This window comes from Mauremys reevesii, linkage group 17 (genome assembly GCF_016161935.1).
Source record: "Mauremys reevesii isolate NIE-2019 linkage group 17, ASM1616193v1, whole genome shotgun sequence".
NCBI classification, from domain to species: Eukaryota; Metazoa; Chordata; order Testudines; family Geoemydidae; genus Mauremys; species Mauremys reevesii.
This window is the reverse complement of record NC_052639.1, coordinates 20,881,283-20,895,777: the sequence shown is the minus strand read 5'-3', so window position 1 is coordinate 20,895,777 and position 14,495 is coordinate 20,881,283. Positions and strand designations below refer to the sequence as shown.

Below are 14,495 nucleotides of genomic sequence, written 5' to 3'. Positions count from 1 at the left end.
ATGAGAGATTATATTACACCCATAACGTCACAGGCCATATATGGTCAAAACAGCCGTGGCCAGGCTGGGACCGGGCTGGGCCTGGGGTACTCAGCTGGGGCCAGGCAGGGGCGGACGAAGCCAGGCCGAAGGGAGCCGCTCAGTCGGGAACGGACTGGAGGAGCCACTGGCTGGGCTGGGCTGGGCCTTGCCATGCCTCCTGGAGCCCTCCTCACACTCCTTTCCTGGTCCAGCCTTTGTTCCAGCTCAGGTGGTAGCTAGTGGATTTCTCACGATGGCTGCCCCATTTGTTCCTTCCACTCAGATACAGATACAAAAGTGATACATTTATACAAATAGGATGACCACACTCAGTAGATTATAAGCCTTGTAATGATACCTTACAAGAGACCTTATGCATGAAGCATACTGCAGTTACATTATATTCACACTCATTAGCATATTTTTATAAACTCCTATAGAATGGAACATGACAACAGCAAAGACGACGACAGAGGCGACACCTCTGAAGAAATGCCCTAGAGCCCTTGGGCCGTCACGCTTCAGGAATGTGCGTGAGGTGCTAGTAGACCTGGAGATGGGGGGTGTCCTGCTGGCCGTAGGTGAGTGTTGTGAACCCGCAGTTGCTAGGATGAATTTATCCATTCCCTGGCAATAAAACATTGTCTTGTTTTCACAGCCACTTTCGGTCTCCTGGCTTCTACCTCTACCCTACTGGCAGGGCATTGTGCAGCACCCTTTCCAGCCCACCTGGGTGGAGGAGATTGAGGAAGAGAGCATCTGCCATCCAGCTCCATCTCATCTAGAGCAAGTGAGTGGAGGTCTCCAGAGCCATCGCCAGTGTGGTGGGAATGGCCCAGCAATAGGGCTCCCAGCCTTTCCCTTGCAGGAGATTGTTCCCAACGTCGAGAGTCTTTCGGGAGGGCAGAACCTGCCAGGTGCTGAACACCCACAATGGCAAGCAGTGAAATCAGTGGGAACTGAGGGCGACTCCTCCTCCTGGGATTGGCACCGTGTGAACGAACTTTCATTTAGGACTATCCGGTTCCGCTCTTTCTCTGGCCTGGGAGGGAGCGGGTCTACTGGGGTGGAGGGAGCGGCTTGTCCAAACTAACGGAGAGCCCCATTGCTCTGAAAGAATGAGACTCTCCCAGTTTCACAGGGCCCTATTGGGTGAGGGGGAACATTGGGAGCAGCCTGTGCTGTGAGCTGCTGCCAGTGCGTGTGGACGGCAGCCCCCCTGCCCTGGGGTGGGGTGTGTGGGGAGGAGGAATTGCCTCAGCAGAGGGGACGTAGGCAGGGGAGCAGGCAGGCCCATTAATGAGAGCTGCCTTGAGCCCAGACTCATGGCTGCTCTCCACTCAGTTCCAGGATGGTGCGGTGGAAGCGGATGCTGAGGAGGAAGGCTGGGCAGGTGGCTCTGGAGCCAGTAGGGAGCAGTGTCCGTCTTGCCCAGGAGGAGAGTGGCCTCTGTCCCCGCGGGCGAGGAAGAGGCCAGTGGGCAGGCAAAGTGGAGAAGCTCCCTGACCTTCTGGAGGAAGAGGAAAAGACCAGCTCCCTTAGCAGGCCCTGAGGCACCTTCTGGTCCCAAATGGAGATGGCCCCGGGTGATGCTATGTAGGAGGGACCCAGGCGAGGGCAGGAGCCGGGCAAGGTGGCTCTGCGGCTTCCTTTCCAGGAAGCAGAGGAGCCAGGAGCCCAGCCCCAGGGCCCAGCAGGAGCTATCCACCAGCCTGGCCACCGAGGAGCCCCCAGCCAGCCGAGCAGGAGCTGGGCGGCCCGGCATGGGGACCGGCAGCTCTGCCTACTCCTGAGGGGCCAGCACCTCCTCTGTGGGGTCTGACAGCCCTGAGGCTGAAGGCCCTCTGTGCAGGTGAGGAGACCCAGGGACAGGGGAAGGATGGGGCAGTAGGGGACGACTAACACCCTGGACCCATTGGGTCACCAAGACGCCAGGACAGAGACATGGGAGCCCCACTAACACCAGTGGGGGTGGCACAGCTGCACCCTGTAGCAGGGGATGCTGGGCAGAGTCCGGGGAGCTCCAGCCTCCCCTGATGAGGTTGGGGGGGGGGGCTGACGGCCACGGGGCCCTGAGGCGGATGGGCCTGAGGGTGTCGCAGGGAGGGGCAGGTGCGGCCCTCTGTGCCATGGGGCTCCTTGTTGAGGATGGGGACATTGAGCCATTTCTCTACACTGCATCCCCAGTGGCAGCAGGGATTGTCCTTTCTCCTGCTCTCCCTGGTGCAGAGACCCCAGTGCCCAGCAGCAGTGGGCTGAGGAGGAGGAAGAAGAGAAGGAGGAGGAGGAGGTGTCCCCTGAACAAGACACCATCAGGGTCATCCAGGACTACCTCCAGGGCAGAGCTGAGGTACAAAAATCTTACAGCTGCGCTGCCCCTGAGTCTGCCCTGCCCCTTCTTCCATCCCCACCCACACAGGGGGGTCTTGTCCCAGACAATCCATCACCCCAATGGGGAACTGCTCCTTGTTACCTGGCACCCCAAAGTGGGGCATTTGTCTCACACAGGCCAAGGTGTCCACTCCCACAGACACTGTCCCAGTTACAACCCCAGTCTGCAGGGCGACACTGGTATCGGGAAGCGGGCGGTTTTTCCTGTCCAACTCCATGGGGTTCCTGAGCCATGGAGCTGGTGTAGGTGGGTTGGGAGGTCCCTACCTAACTGTCTCTCTCTCTCCCCCCACCCCACTCCTAGTTGATGGCCAAACAGCTCCGCTTCCTCCGTAGTGTCCCACGTCTGTACTTCTTGGCACAGCAGCAGGGGCTGAACACTCTGGAGCCCCACGTCTCCAAAGCGGCCCTCGTGGAGAGCATTGCAGTGAGTGGGACCCCGTGTCTGGCCCCTGGGGCGAGGGACCCAGAAACGAGAGAAAGAGTTGGTGGGGCCAGAGGGGGAAGCAGAGGACAGTGGTTCCTGTGGCTGAGGGCTGGGGAGCAGGGAAGGGAGAGCTTCTGACACCAATCGGGAGCTGGCAGTGGGGGAATTGTAAGGCCGGAGGGGAGGGGAGGGGGAAGGAAGTTTGATGGATGGGAGGAATGGGGGGCCCAGCTGGTTGGGGTTGGGAGTGACACTGGCTGTTTCTGCAGAGCACTTTGGTCTCTTCCCTGGAAAGTGCCTGTGGGTCTGCGGGGCCTGAGTCTCACATGCAAATTTATCTTCTTGGGGTCTCTCAGGAGCTGATTGAAAATCTGCCCATGGTGCCAGAGCCAACCTCCATCATCTCCAGCTCCATGGCTTCAGTTTGCAGCCTCAGGTACCAGGACCGTCCCATCCAGCTGCCTTAACCCTGGTGCTGATCGGGTCTGGAGCCGGGAGTCCCAGATCTTCTCCGGCCTAGATTACCCCCAGCTGTGGCTGTTCCCATCCCCCAGCAGAGGAGGCGGGAACGTCTCCACTTTCCTGGCTGGGGGGTGATTTCACTCCAGGAACGTTACAGCGGCCGTAGGGAGGGGATCACTGCGGGGGAGGGGGTCATGGCCATGGCAGTGCCAGCGCCACTCCGGTGCCGCCAAGGATAACACGGGCTCTTCTCTCCCCGCAGCAAACTGAAGCCGCTGCTTGCCCTGGAGCTGGAATCACTCCTCCTGCGGGCTCTTCTTTGCACCATCTTCACGATGGGCACTGGGCAGGATACCGCCCACTTCCAGGTAGGTCACGATCCTACTTCCTGTCCCAGGAGCAGGAGCCGCCTCTGGTCCCTGCTCCTTGGTTTGATGGAGCTGCTGAGAATAGGGGAGGAGTGAGCAGAGCTGGGAACAGGCCTGAGACAAACTGGCAGGAGGGCCCTTCCTCCAGGGAGATTGTATTACCCTCTGTGGCTGATCCCAGCCTTCCCTCTCCTCATTCTGTGTTCTGCTGCCTGGACTCTCCTGGGATCCTTCTTCCCACCCATTGCAGTTTGGCTGGTCCCTAGTCTGCTGGGTACCAGCCCCTGCACAGAGAACTGCTAAGGCCAAGGATTGAGGAGCCAGCAGGCATCCGACTAGGAACTCTTGCCAAGTGTCCTTGGAATGATGTGAATGGGAGAGGCCAGGATGTGCCTTTTGGGTCTGGCCAGGGCTCTCAGAGAACCCCCCTGGTCCCGTGACTGGTGTAGCCCCATGTCCCATGACTGACGGGTGTTCCCGCTTCTTGCAGGCTCTGCACAACACCTATTTACAGAGGCTGGATGCCATGGTCGGGTGCCTGCTCACTGAGACCCCCACCCTAGCTAAGCTGCAGCACCTCTTGGAGGTGAGTAGAATGGGCCGGTCTGGGGCGGAATTTCCCCTTAACCCCGTCAGGGGGCTGCAAAGGAGAGACTAGAAGAGTCCTGCTTCCGTTGTGTCCTCCCAGCTTGAACCCAAGCCGCCCACGTTCCCAGAGCTGTCAGTGCAGTGCAATGTTGGGACCCTTACGCCTCCTGGGGCGGGGGCAGGGGAGCAGAGGGAAGGAGCTGGGACTCTCAGCCAGAGCTCTGCACGGTTGCATTAAGCACTAACAGTGAGCACCAGACTGGCTGGGGCCTGAGAGACTGAAACCAACACCTGTGAGATGCAGGACATGGGACCCTGAGAAAAGTCACTGGCTCCTTTCTAGGAGACCCTGAGATACAGGAGGAGCCTCAGGGAATCAGCTCTTCTGTCCTAGGGACACTGCAGTTCCTGTCCTCACGGCCACTCCATCCATCCTACCAAGGCTTCTGCAGCTGGGGTCTGGGTCCAGGACATGTGCCTTGATCCTGACGTGCTGTTCATGGATCAGAGCACATGAACTGAGGGTTCAGAGCAAATAGACCAGCCCCAAGACCGACCATTGTCCCAGCCTGGCGAGACAATGACAGCTTGTGCCCAGTGGAGGACAGGACCAAACAGCTCAGCTTCCGCCATGCTGTCCCACGTCTGTGCTTCTGGCACAGCAGCAGGGGCTGGACACTCTGGAGCCCCACTTCTCCAAAGTGGCCACGCCATCAGGGGCTCATTCACCTGCACATCTACCAAAGTGATCTATGCCATCATGGGCCAGCAATGCCTCTCTGCCATAGGTACATTGGCCAAACCGGACAGTCTCTATGCAAAAGAATAAATGGACACAAATCTGACATCAGGAAGAATAACATTCAAAACCCAGTAGGAGAACACTTCAGCCTCTCTAACCACTCAGTGACAGACTTGAAGGTGGCAATTTTGCAACAAAAAAACTTCAAAAACAGACTCCAAAGAGAGACTGCTGAACTTGAATTAATATGCAAATTAGATAAAATTAACTTAGTTTTAAACAGAGAGTGGGAATGGTTGGGTCATTTCACTAATTGAATCTATTTCTCCACGTTAAGTGTCCTCACACCTTCTGTGGGTCATCTTGATTATCACTTCAAAGGTTTTTTTCTCCTGCTGATGATTGCTCATCTCAGTTGATTGGCCTCTTAGAGTTGGTATGGCTACTTCCACCTTTCACGGTCTCTGTATGTATAAATATCTTCTTTCTGTGTTCCATTCTATGCATCCGCTGAAGTGAGCTGTTAGCCAGTGAGTGGCCCATCGAACGGACACTTAATTCACAATGGACCATGGGAGGCACCCATCTACACTGAACGGACTTTTCTGTGAATGTTCTATCTGACGATCCTGCAAAGTATCCATCCTGCAATGACTGAGCAAAATGGGGCATGGACAGGACTTGCCCATGTGACTCCAAGCCCCATCTTTCACCTGTGATTTTCCACTAGCTGTGCTGAGGACTTTGAAACAATGGGTTTCCTTCATATGGCAGAAGTTAAAAGAGGCCCTGGAAACTTCTCCACTGTGCCTCTAGCCTGCTCCAGCCTCTTTCCTGCTCAAACATCTGGACTATGGACTTATACTAATGGGAGCATCTAATCAAGGGAGAGGCACTTCCAGTGACTTGAAGCACCCAAAGACTTATCAAGCCAGCAGTTTATTCTATCACTGCTATAAGCCTGAACCAAGAACTTTGCAATTATTGTATTTGATTCCTTTAACCAATTTTAATTCTCACCTTTCTTTCTTTCTTTCTTTCTTTCTTTCTTTCTTTCTTTCTTTCTTTCTTTCTTTCTTTCTTTCTTTCTATAAATAAACCTTTAGCATTTAGATACTGAAGGATTGGCATCAATGTGATTTTGGGGAAATATCTAAGTTATATATTGACCTGGGTGGGCGGCTGGTCCTGTGAGATCAGAATATAGCCTCTTAGGGTATGTCTTCACTCCCCGCCAGATAAGCGGATAGCAATCGATTTCTCGGAGTTCGATATATCGCGTCTCATCTAGATGCGATATCGAACCCTGAACACGCTCCCGTTGACTCCGGAACTCCACCAGAGTGAGTGGCGGTAGCGGAGTCGACGGGGAGCCGTGGACGCCAATCCCGCGCCGTGAGGACGGGTAAGTATTCTAGCTGTATGACTTCAGCTACGCTATTCACGTAGCTGAAGTTGCGCATCTTAGATCGACCCCACCTAGTGTAGACCAGGCCTTAGTTGAAGACATTGATTTTAAAGAACCACTCATTTCTCAGTCTAGTGTTTTTGGTGGTAATACAAGGACTGGATTCCCAAGGAAACTGCTTTCATGACTTCTTGTTAGCTGGTGTGGTGAAGCAGAAGTTTCCTTTGCAGGTTGAAGGGGAAAGGACGGACATTACTCATCTAATCGTAATCACACTGAGACGCTGAAGGAAGCAGAGCGAGGATGTGCTACTAGCAGTAATCCAGCCCAATGGGGAGGAGTTAAATATAAAGAAGAGGGTCATGTGGAGAACAGGGTTTGCTCTCAGAGCTTTGGAGAGAAAAGAAATCTGCCACTTTTTCTCTGTGAACTCCGTTTGCTTTTCTTGTTCCTTTCCGTTACAGTAAAGATACAGAGAATGGAAGTGGTTAAACTTCTCCCGAGGCAATGAATCACTTGGCTTGGTTTCTCTCATCATTGCCAGTGCAGACAGGAGGGACAGGATTTGTTTTAAACGAGTCATGGACAGTTGATATTTTCATTGTTTTCTTTCTAAGCATTTAGCTTGGGGGTCAGCCTCAGAGCCCAGTTAGTACTGAGGGAGAATTAATCATTAAAGGGCAAAACCCTTCCTTAATGCAGAGTTAAGATTGGCTGGAGCAATATCAGCCCCTTGCAGAACCCTGCAGCCGCAAAACTCAAACTTCTGAAAAGCAGGAGACGCAGTTACAGTTGCCTGCACCACCTTCATCCTGTCCTCTGTCAGCAGCGTCCCTTTAAAACACACACATTTACTCTACCAACACCCTGCTGGCTGAAATCTACAAACTGTTCACTACCTTTACAGCCCTTCCAACCAGAGCTCCAACCCCATCTTGGCCTGACAAGGCCCAACCCTGGGCAAATCAGACTGGGGTAAGGATTGGGCAGGGCCATGAGAGTGGCTGCAGAGCAAGACCCTGACCCCTACTCAGATCAGCCCCACCTCACTGATCTCTCCTCACTCAGACACACTGCACCCTCCCCAAATTCCTGAAAGCCTGGGTAGGGGAGCTTATTTTCCTTGTGATGGTCTGAGCTCTCCTCCCCACCCGGCCGCAGCTGGAGCTAAGATAGATGCCCTCCATTGCTCCCCTTTGGGAAACACACTGTTAATTTAGACAAATCTGATAAGGCTCAGACGTCCAATGTCTGATCTCCGTTCACATTCTCCACAGTTCCAGCCCTTGTTGCTTATTGAAAGAAATGACTCAATATCCCAGTTTCATGTTTTATTAACATGAACAAATACAACTAAGAACATACATCGCTAAGGCTAAACGACTAGCTAATGAAAGGTTAAACAATACAGTGATAAAGTTCAGGTCAAATCAGTAAATCAACGAGTTAACTAGGATATTGCGTTGGAATCAAGTCATCAATTTAGTCAAACCATCAGAAGAATACAGCAGAAAATCAACCCTTATAAATCCTAGAACAGCAACCCAAGGAGGCAGGTGCATATTTAGTGGTACCAAAACCCCAATCAGAGGTTTTCACCCGGCAGTGCATCCCAAATTTGGAGAGCTGAACATTTCAATACTGAAACCAAATTATTGCTTATATTTAGCCCACAGCCTCAAAGTGAATTAGTTTTCTCCTTAGATTTCACTATTGCATCACTAATAATAGAAAAAGGAAAATAAATGGCAAAGATTATGAGGGTTGGATCTCTGCAGCTCTTTGGCTTTGGAGTCACATGGAGCAGGACCTGTAGCTGCAGTTGAGGAACCAGGTACTGGCATAGCTGGCCCAGCACTTCGGGCTAGCAGGCTTTTCAGGTACAGGAGACTAGTGCAGGCTGCACAGCCTGTCACTGTTGTGCTTCATTCCCAGAGGGGATCAGTCCTGGGATCCTGGAAGTCAGTCTCCTTAGATGACTTACATAAGAACACAAGACAGGTCATTCTAGTTCAAACCAATGGGCCATCTAGCCCAGTGTGCTGCCTGAGAGTGACCAGTGCCAGATGCTTCAGAGAGAATGAACAGAACACGCTTGTTGAGCTGAAAGCTGAAGGACTCCCACCCTTACCTTTTACTTTATCGTTGTAGATTCCTGCTTACTCCCATCTTACCACACCTCCTGCGAGGTGTCTGGGCAAATCAGGTGTGAACCAATCCTTCGATACAGACATGTCCCACTCTAGATGAAGTGAGGCAGAGTTTGGGCCAACGTCAGTTTGGAAGAGCCCGACTGAGCCCGGCAGTTTTCAAAGTATCTGCTGCCGTAAACTGCATGCAGTGTGGACGTGTGAACCCCAAAGGTATCAAACGTGAAAGAAACAAAGGCCAGTTACGGGAGGTTTCATGGCCAGGCCTGAGGGGTAAGCAGCTGGGCTCTAACAGCTGCCTCCTCAAAAGGAAAACGGTCTCAGCACCCATAAAAATAACCGTTGCAAAAATCAATCATCCTGCATCCATCAACATTTTAAATTTGACCTCTCCCGCCCGATGTGTCTTTGTTTAGCAAACAAGCAAATTGGGGACTATGTGGCTGTTACCCTCTAACTCGGTAGAAGGTTACACATCTTGACTCAAGCAATTTTCCTCTTCACAGAATATTTATTTTAAAGTTTATCAAAATAAATTCCATTTGAAAGAGAAATAATTACAGTCTACACTGGGGCTCTATTTTCATACATGCTATTTCTCCCACATGTTCCCCGCTCTAATTCCTTTGGAGTGAGGTTTTACTTTTCAGGATTAGCCACCATTTCCAATATAGTAGGAGGGGCGGGAGAGAACTAGAAGAAAACCTGAATTATATAGTAACACTGAAAGTTATCACATAATCAGCCTCTTACTTTACACTAATTAACTTCATGTTTAATTTCATTGTCACTGGTAACAACTTATTCAAAGATTACAAAATATAAACCTATAGGGCAGTTTTCTTAATTCCCATTTCCACCATTGAGTTTTGTGTGAAGTCACATTCTACAATAACCTAGAGTCTTCCATTTATGTGAGTTCATTTCTGCCCTGGGTCTTCTCCCATAAGTGTAGGTGGAAGGGCTCTCACGCTACGTGGGAAGGCTGCATCATGAGAAAAACACCTGTGTTCTATTATCACATTTTCTAATCCTTCAGAGTAGCAACAGGTGGAGAAGTGATACAAATGCATAAGACTTAATAGCAAAACTAAGAGACCAAACCACAGAGTCAGGACTCAGCATTCATGTATCCTGCAGTCTGAACTTGGAATCTGATACATTCCTCATTAGCTACCATAATTTGCCCAGCATGGAACTGCTTCTTGTCCAAAAAGGCAGCTAGATTGGGACCCATAGGCATGGATTGGCTCTGAAGCAATCAGATGTTTCTCTCTGTGCTTCATGAAACTTTGATCCAAATGGTAAAAGACAGTTGTTCCCAATTTAATAATGGCATCCTTTAGAGTGAGACCAATGCCACTTAACTAGGGAGCAGCATTCTAAAAATAGTTTACCTGGGCCACAGGTCACCATAGCTTCCATCACTGGGGCGAAAAATCAACCACTAGTACATGCGATTTCTACCTGAGTCCTTGTCAAACCTTTGACTTTTCTTGGAGTAATTTTATACTTCTCTGGTGTAGAATTCTTCACCAAGCACATAAAAGATCAGTAGCAATAGTGAAGTATAACTCCTCCTCCCCAAATATGCCCTTTATTTCTTTAATCTGGTGGCACAGATTTAAATTAGGACTAAATTCAGGTGTGGCTTAGAATCCTTGTAAAACACCAAATGTCAGGTATCTATGGAAAATAGGTCTCTTTCTGCAGCTATATCACATTCAACACGGATTTCATTTTCTACATATTTGCAGCATCGCCCAGGGGTGACTGAACAGAAACATCACTTCCATTTTCCTCTTCCCTACCTAGATGGGAATTGCATTTCCCAAATAACAGGCAACCCGCACCTGATTAGGAAGGAGATCTCTTCACGAGCAACCTCCTGCAGGGCCTGGGCCACAACTGCTTTGGGGCCAAATGCATGGGTATCTTATAGTCTCATAGAGTTTAAGGTCAGAAGGGACCATTATGATCATCTAGTCTGACCTCCTGCACAATGCAGGCCACAGAATCTCACCCACCCACTCCTTCTTCACAGCCCTTTAGAAAATATATTGACCTTCCCAACTGAATGGTTTGGATGGTGATAGGGAAGCCCTCTGACTTACCCTAGCTTCTTCTGTTGTTAGAGAGGGTGAAGTGACATTTTCCCTATCCCTGCCCTGTTCATAGAATATCAGGGTTAGAAGGACCTGAAGAGGTCATTGAATTCAACCCCTGCTCAAAGCAGGACCAATCCCCAGATTTTTGCCCCAAATCGTCCCTTCAAAGGCTGAACTCGCAACCCTAGGTTTAGCAGGCCAATGCTCAAACCACTGAGCTATCTCTCCCAGTTCCATCTCTTTGTTATAGTTCAATATATTTTAAGTGAGAAAAGTGGTAGTAACAATTTGTTCTCCAGCACAACCTGAAGCAACATCAGAGCAACTGGGAACGAAACAATTTGTTGATGACTAACAATTGCTTTGAAATGGGGGAACAGTATAACCGTGATGCTCAGGGTTTGTTTAGACTAGGAAAAGTGATGGAGTTTAGGTCAGGTCAAAGGGAAAGCTAATGCCAACCACTGCACCTGGGCTGCAGCTGCACTACAACTATAACTGTCTTTTACACCAAGGTCACTAACTTGAGCAGCCAACACCATGTGCAGCCCTAGTGGATGGAAGGCCCAGGTAGTTTTTGCCTCAGTGTAGCTTGTTGGGATCAACCTCTCTCCCCACCTGAGCTGATGAACATTCCTAGCTGGAGGGACACACTCCTACGACTCAAAAGGAAAAAAGTTGATAGAAAAGAACGCAGGATTGACCCCAAAGAAGGGTCAGCTGCAAAAGGCAGAAGCAGGCAACCCATCTGCAGGAGCTGAGAGACCACGGTGAAGATGATGTGAAGATCACTTTGTGGGAATTAACAAATGTGATTTAAAAAAATCTTTGGCCAACCCTAGTCAAGGCATTTATTACAGTTCTCTCATGTGAATTTTCTGATGTCTAATAAGGCTTGAGCTCTGATTGAAGGTTTTCCTTCCTTCATGGTCTACACTACGAGTTTATTTCTGAATATAGCAGCGTTTTAAACCAAATTAACGCTGCACCCGTCCACACAATGAAATCCTTTATTTTGATATAAAGGGCTCTTAATATCGATAGCTGCACTCCTCCCTGATGAGGGGAGTAGCGCTGAAATCGGTTTTGCCATTTCGAATTAGAGTTAGTGAGGCTGCAATCTAACGGTAGTGGCCTCCGGAGCTATCCCACAGTGCACCATTGTGACCGCTCTGGACAGCAATCTGAACTCGGATGCACTGGCCAGGTAGATAGGAAAAGCCCCAGGAACTTTTGAATTTAATTTCCTATTTGCCCAGCGTGGAGCACTGATCAGCACAGGTGACCATTCAGTCCCAGAATCAAAAAGAGTTCCATCATGGACCGCACGGAGATACTGAATCTGATCTCTGTATGGGTAGATGAATCTATTCTACAATAACTCAGTTCAAAAGACAAAATGCCAAAACATTTGAAAAAATCTCCAAGGCCATGATGGACAGAGGCCACAACAGGAACTCGGCCCAGTGCTGCGTGAAACTTAAGGAGCTGAGACAAGCGTAACAGAAAGCCAAAGAATGAAATGGACGCCACGGAGGGAGGAGCGACTGACGACTGTAGCTATCCCACAGTTCCCGCACTGTCCAAAACCATTTGAATTCTTGGCTGAGCTTCCAAAGCCTGAAGGGTCAAAACATTGTTGCGGGTGGTTCAGGTATATGTCATCAGCCCCCAACCTCCTCTGTGAAACCAAGGGAAAAAATTATTTCCCGCCTTTTTCAATGTCACCAGATGTCTACTGGATGTTGCTAACAGATGCGGTACTGCAGCGCCACACAGCATCATCCCTTGCCTTTTGCAAATTAGCCAAGAGGGTGACCAGCTCTACTGTACTGTCTGCTGCATTGCAAGTTGACAATGACTGTTACCAGTCATACTGTACCATCTGCTGCTGTCATGGTGCTCCTGGCCGGCCTCGTGAGGTCAGCCGGGCGCATGGACAAAAATGGAATGACTCCTGAGGTCATTCTCTTCTTCAAGTTTTGTCTAAAGGGAGAGTCAGTCCTGCCTAGAATATCAGGCAAGCCTACTAAAAACCAGAGAGGCAAATGGCCGCTCCAGATCAGAGCCCCAGATATCCCACAGAAATGATGAGCTGCATGCCATTCTAGGGGTGCCCTGCAACAACGCCACCCATTGCTTCCCTCCTCCCCACCCCTCCTGGGCTACTGTAGTAGTTATCCCCATTTGTGTGATGAAGTAATAAAGAATGCATGAATTTGAAACAACACTGACTTTATTGCCTCTGCAAGGAGAGATCAAAGGAGGGAGGAGGGCAGCCTCCAGCTGCTATGATATTCCAGGCAGGAGGAATCTCCAGGAGACAAAATCTTAAAGAAGAGAATGACCTGGGGAATCATTCTCATTTTCGCCCAGGTGCCTCGGCCGACCTCACCGAGGCCGCCAGGAGCAATCAGGGGACGACGATGACGAGATCAGTCATGCTGCACCATCTGCAAGGGAAGGGAAGGGATGCTGCAGTAGCGCTGCAGCACCGCATCTGCCAGCACCATCCAGTAGACATACGGTGACAGTGAAAAAGGCTGAATGGCTCCATGGTTGCCGTGCTATGGCATCTGCCTGGGCAATCCTGGGAAAAGGTGTGAAACAATTGTCTGCCATTGCTTTCACGGAGGGAGGATTGTCTGATGACATTTACCCAGAATCACATGCGACACTGTTTTTGCCCCATCATTCATTGGTATCTCAACCCAGAATTCCAATGGGCAGAGGAGACTATGGGAACTATGGGATAGCTACGACATTGCGGCAACACCCAGAATTTGACGCTAGCTTGGTACATGGATGCACAATCGCTGAATTAATGTGCTTAGTGTGGCCACGCACTGACTTTATACAATGTTTCCAAAATCGGTCTCTGTAAAATCGGAATAATCCAGTAGTGTAGACATACCGCATGGATTTTCTGATGTTTAATAAGGTTTGAGCTCTGATTGAATCTTTTCCTACACTCAGAGCATGTGTAGGGTCTCTCTCCTGTGTGGATTTTCTGATGTGCAATCAGGGTAGAGTTCTGATTGAAGCTTTCCCGCACTCTGAGCATATGTGGGGCTTCTCTCCTGTGTGGATTCTCTGATGTGAGATGAGGGGCTGAACGATGAATGAAGTGTTTCCCACACTCAGAGCATCCATGAGGTTTCTCACCTGTGTGGATTCTCCTATGTTTGATAAAGCTTGAGCTCTGATTGAAGCTTTTCCCGCATTCTTGGAAGCGCATGTGTAAGGCGTCCTCCTGTGTGGATTCTTCAGCATGATGTGAGATGAGGGTTGAACTATCAATGAGAGCGCTTCCCACACTCAGAGCATTCATAAGGTTTCTCGCCCGTGGATTGTCTGATGTGTGGTAAGGTGTGGCCTCTGACTGAAGTGTTTCTACACTCAGAGCATCCATAAGGTTTCACCTGTGTGGATTCTCCGATGTGATCAGGGCAGAGCCCGAATGAAGCTTTTCCCGCACTCAGAGCACATGTAGGGTTTCCTCTCCATGTGGGTTCTCCAATGTGTGGTAAGAGTTGAGCTCCGATTGGAAGCTTTTCCACACTGCAGATCTGTAGCGTGTCTCTTCCAGGGTGTGCTGATTCTTTTGCATGTACACAAGGTCTGAGGGTTACTGAAGCTTTCCTCTGCCTGTGCTGAGTCTCACAGGCTTTTGCTTTTTCTGGGAGTGCACAACCTGCAAACATTCCTTGGACTTCCTGAGGTGTCTGTCATATTCCTACTTGTTCAAAGCATCTTCCTGTTGGGGTTTCTTCCTCTCATTCTCACTCAATTAATTCCATCACCTGATTTATAGAAAGACAATCCAGACA

At 50.0% G+C, this 14,495-nt stretch overlaps 2 long non-coding RNA genes across 2 annotated transcripts; both read left to right on the top strand.

Moving 5' to 3' along the window:
* Nucleotides 1-2,311: 2,311 nt before the first annotated feature.
* Nucleotides 2,312-3,249, top strand: LOC120385005. The gene is made up of 3 exons (XR_005589199.1): nucleotides 2,312-2,371; nucleotides 2,717-2,839; nucleotides 3,196-3,249. It is a non-coding gene; the product is annotated as an uncharacterized LOC120385005 (long non-coding RNA).
* A 362-nt stretch (nucleotides 3,250-3,611) lies between these two features.
* LOC120385004 lies at nucleotides 3,612-5,577 on the top strand. Its single transcript, XR_005589198.1, has 3 exons — nucleotides 3,612-3,669; nucleotides 4,160-4,255; nucleotides 5,516-5,577. It is a non-coding gene; the product is annotated as an uncharacterized LOC120385004 (long non-coding RNA).
* The last annotated feature ends 8,918 nt before the right edge of the window (nucleotides 5,578-14,495 follow it).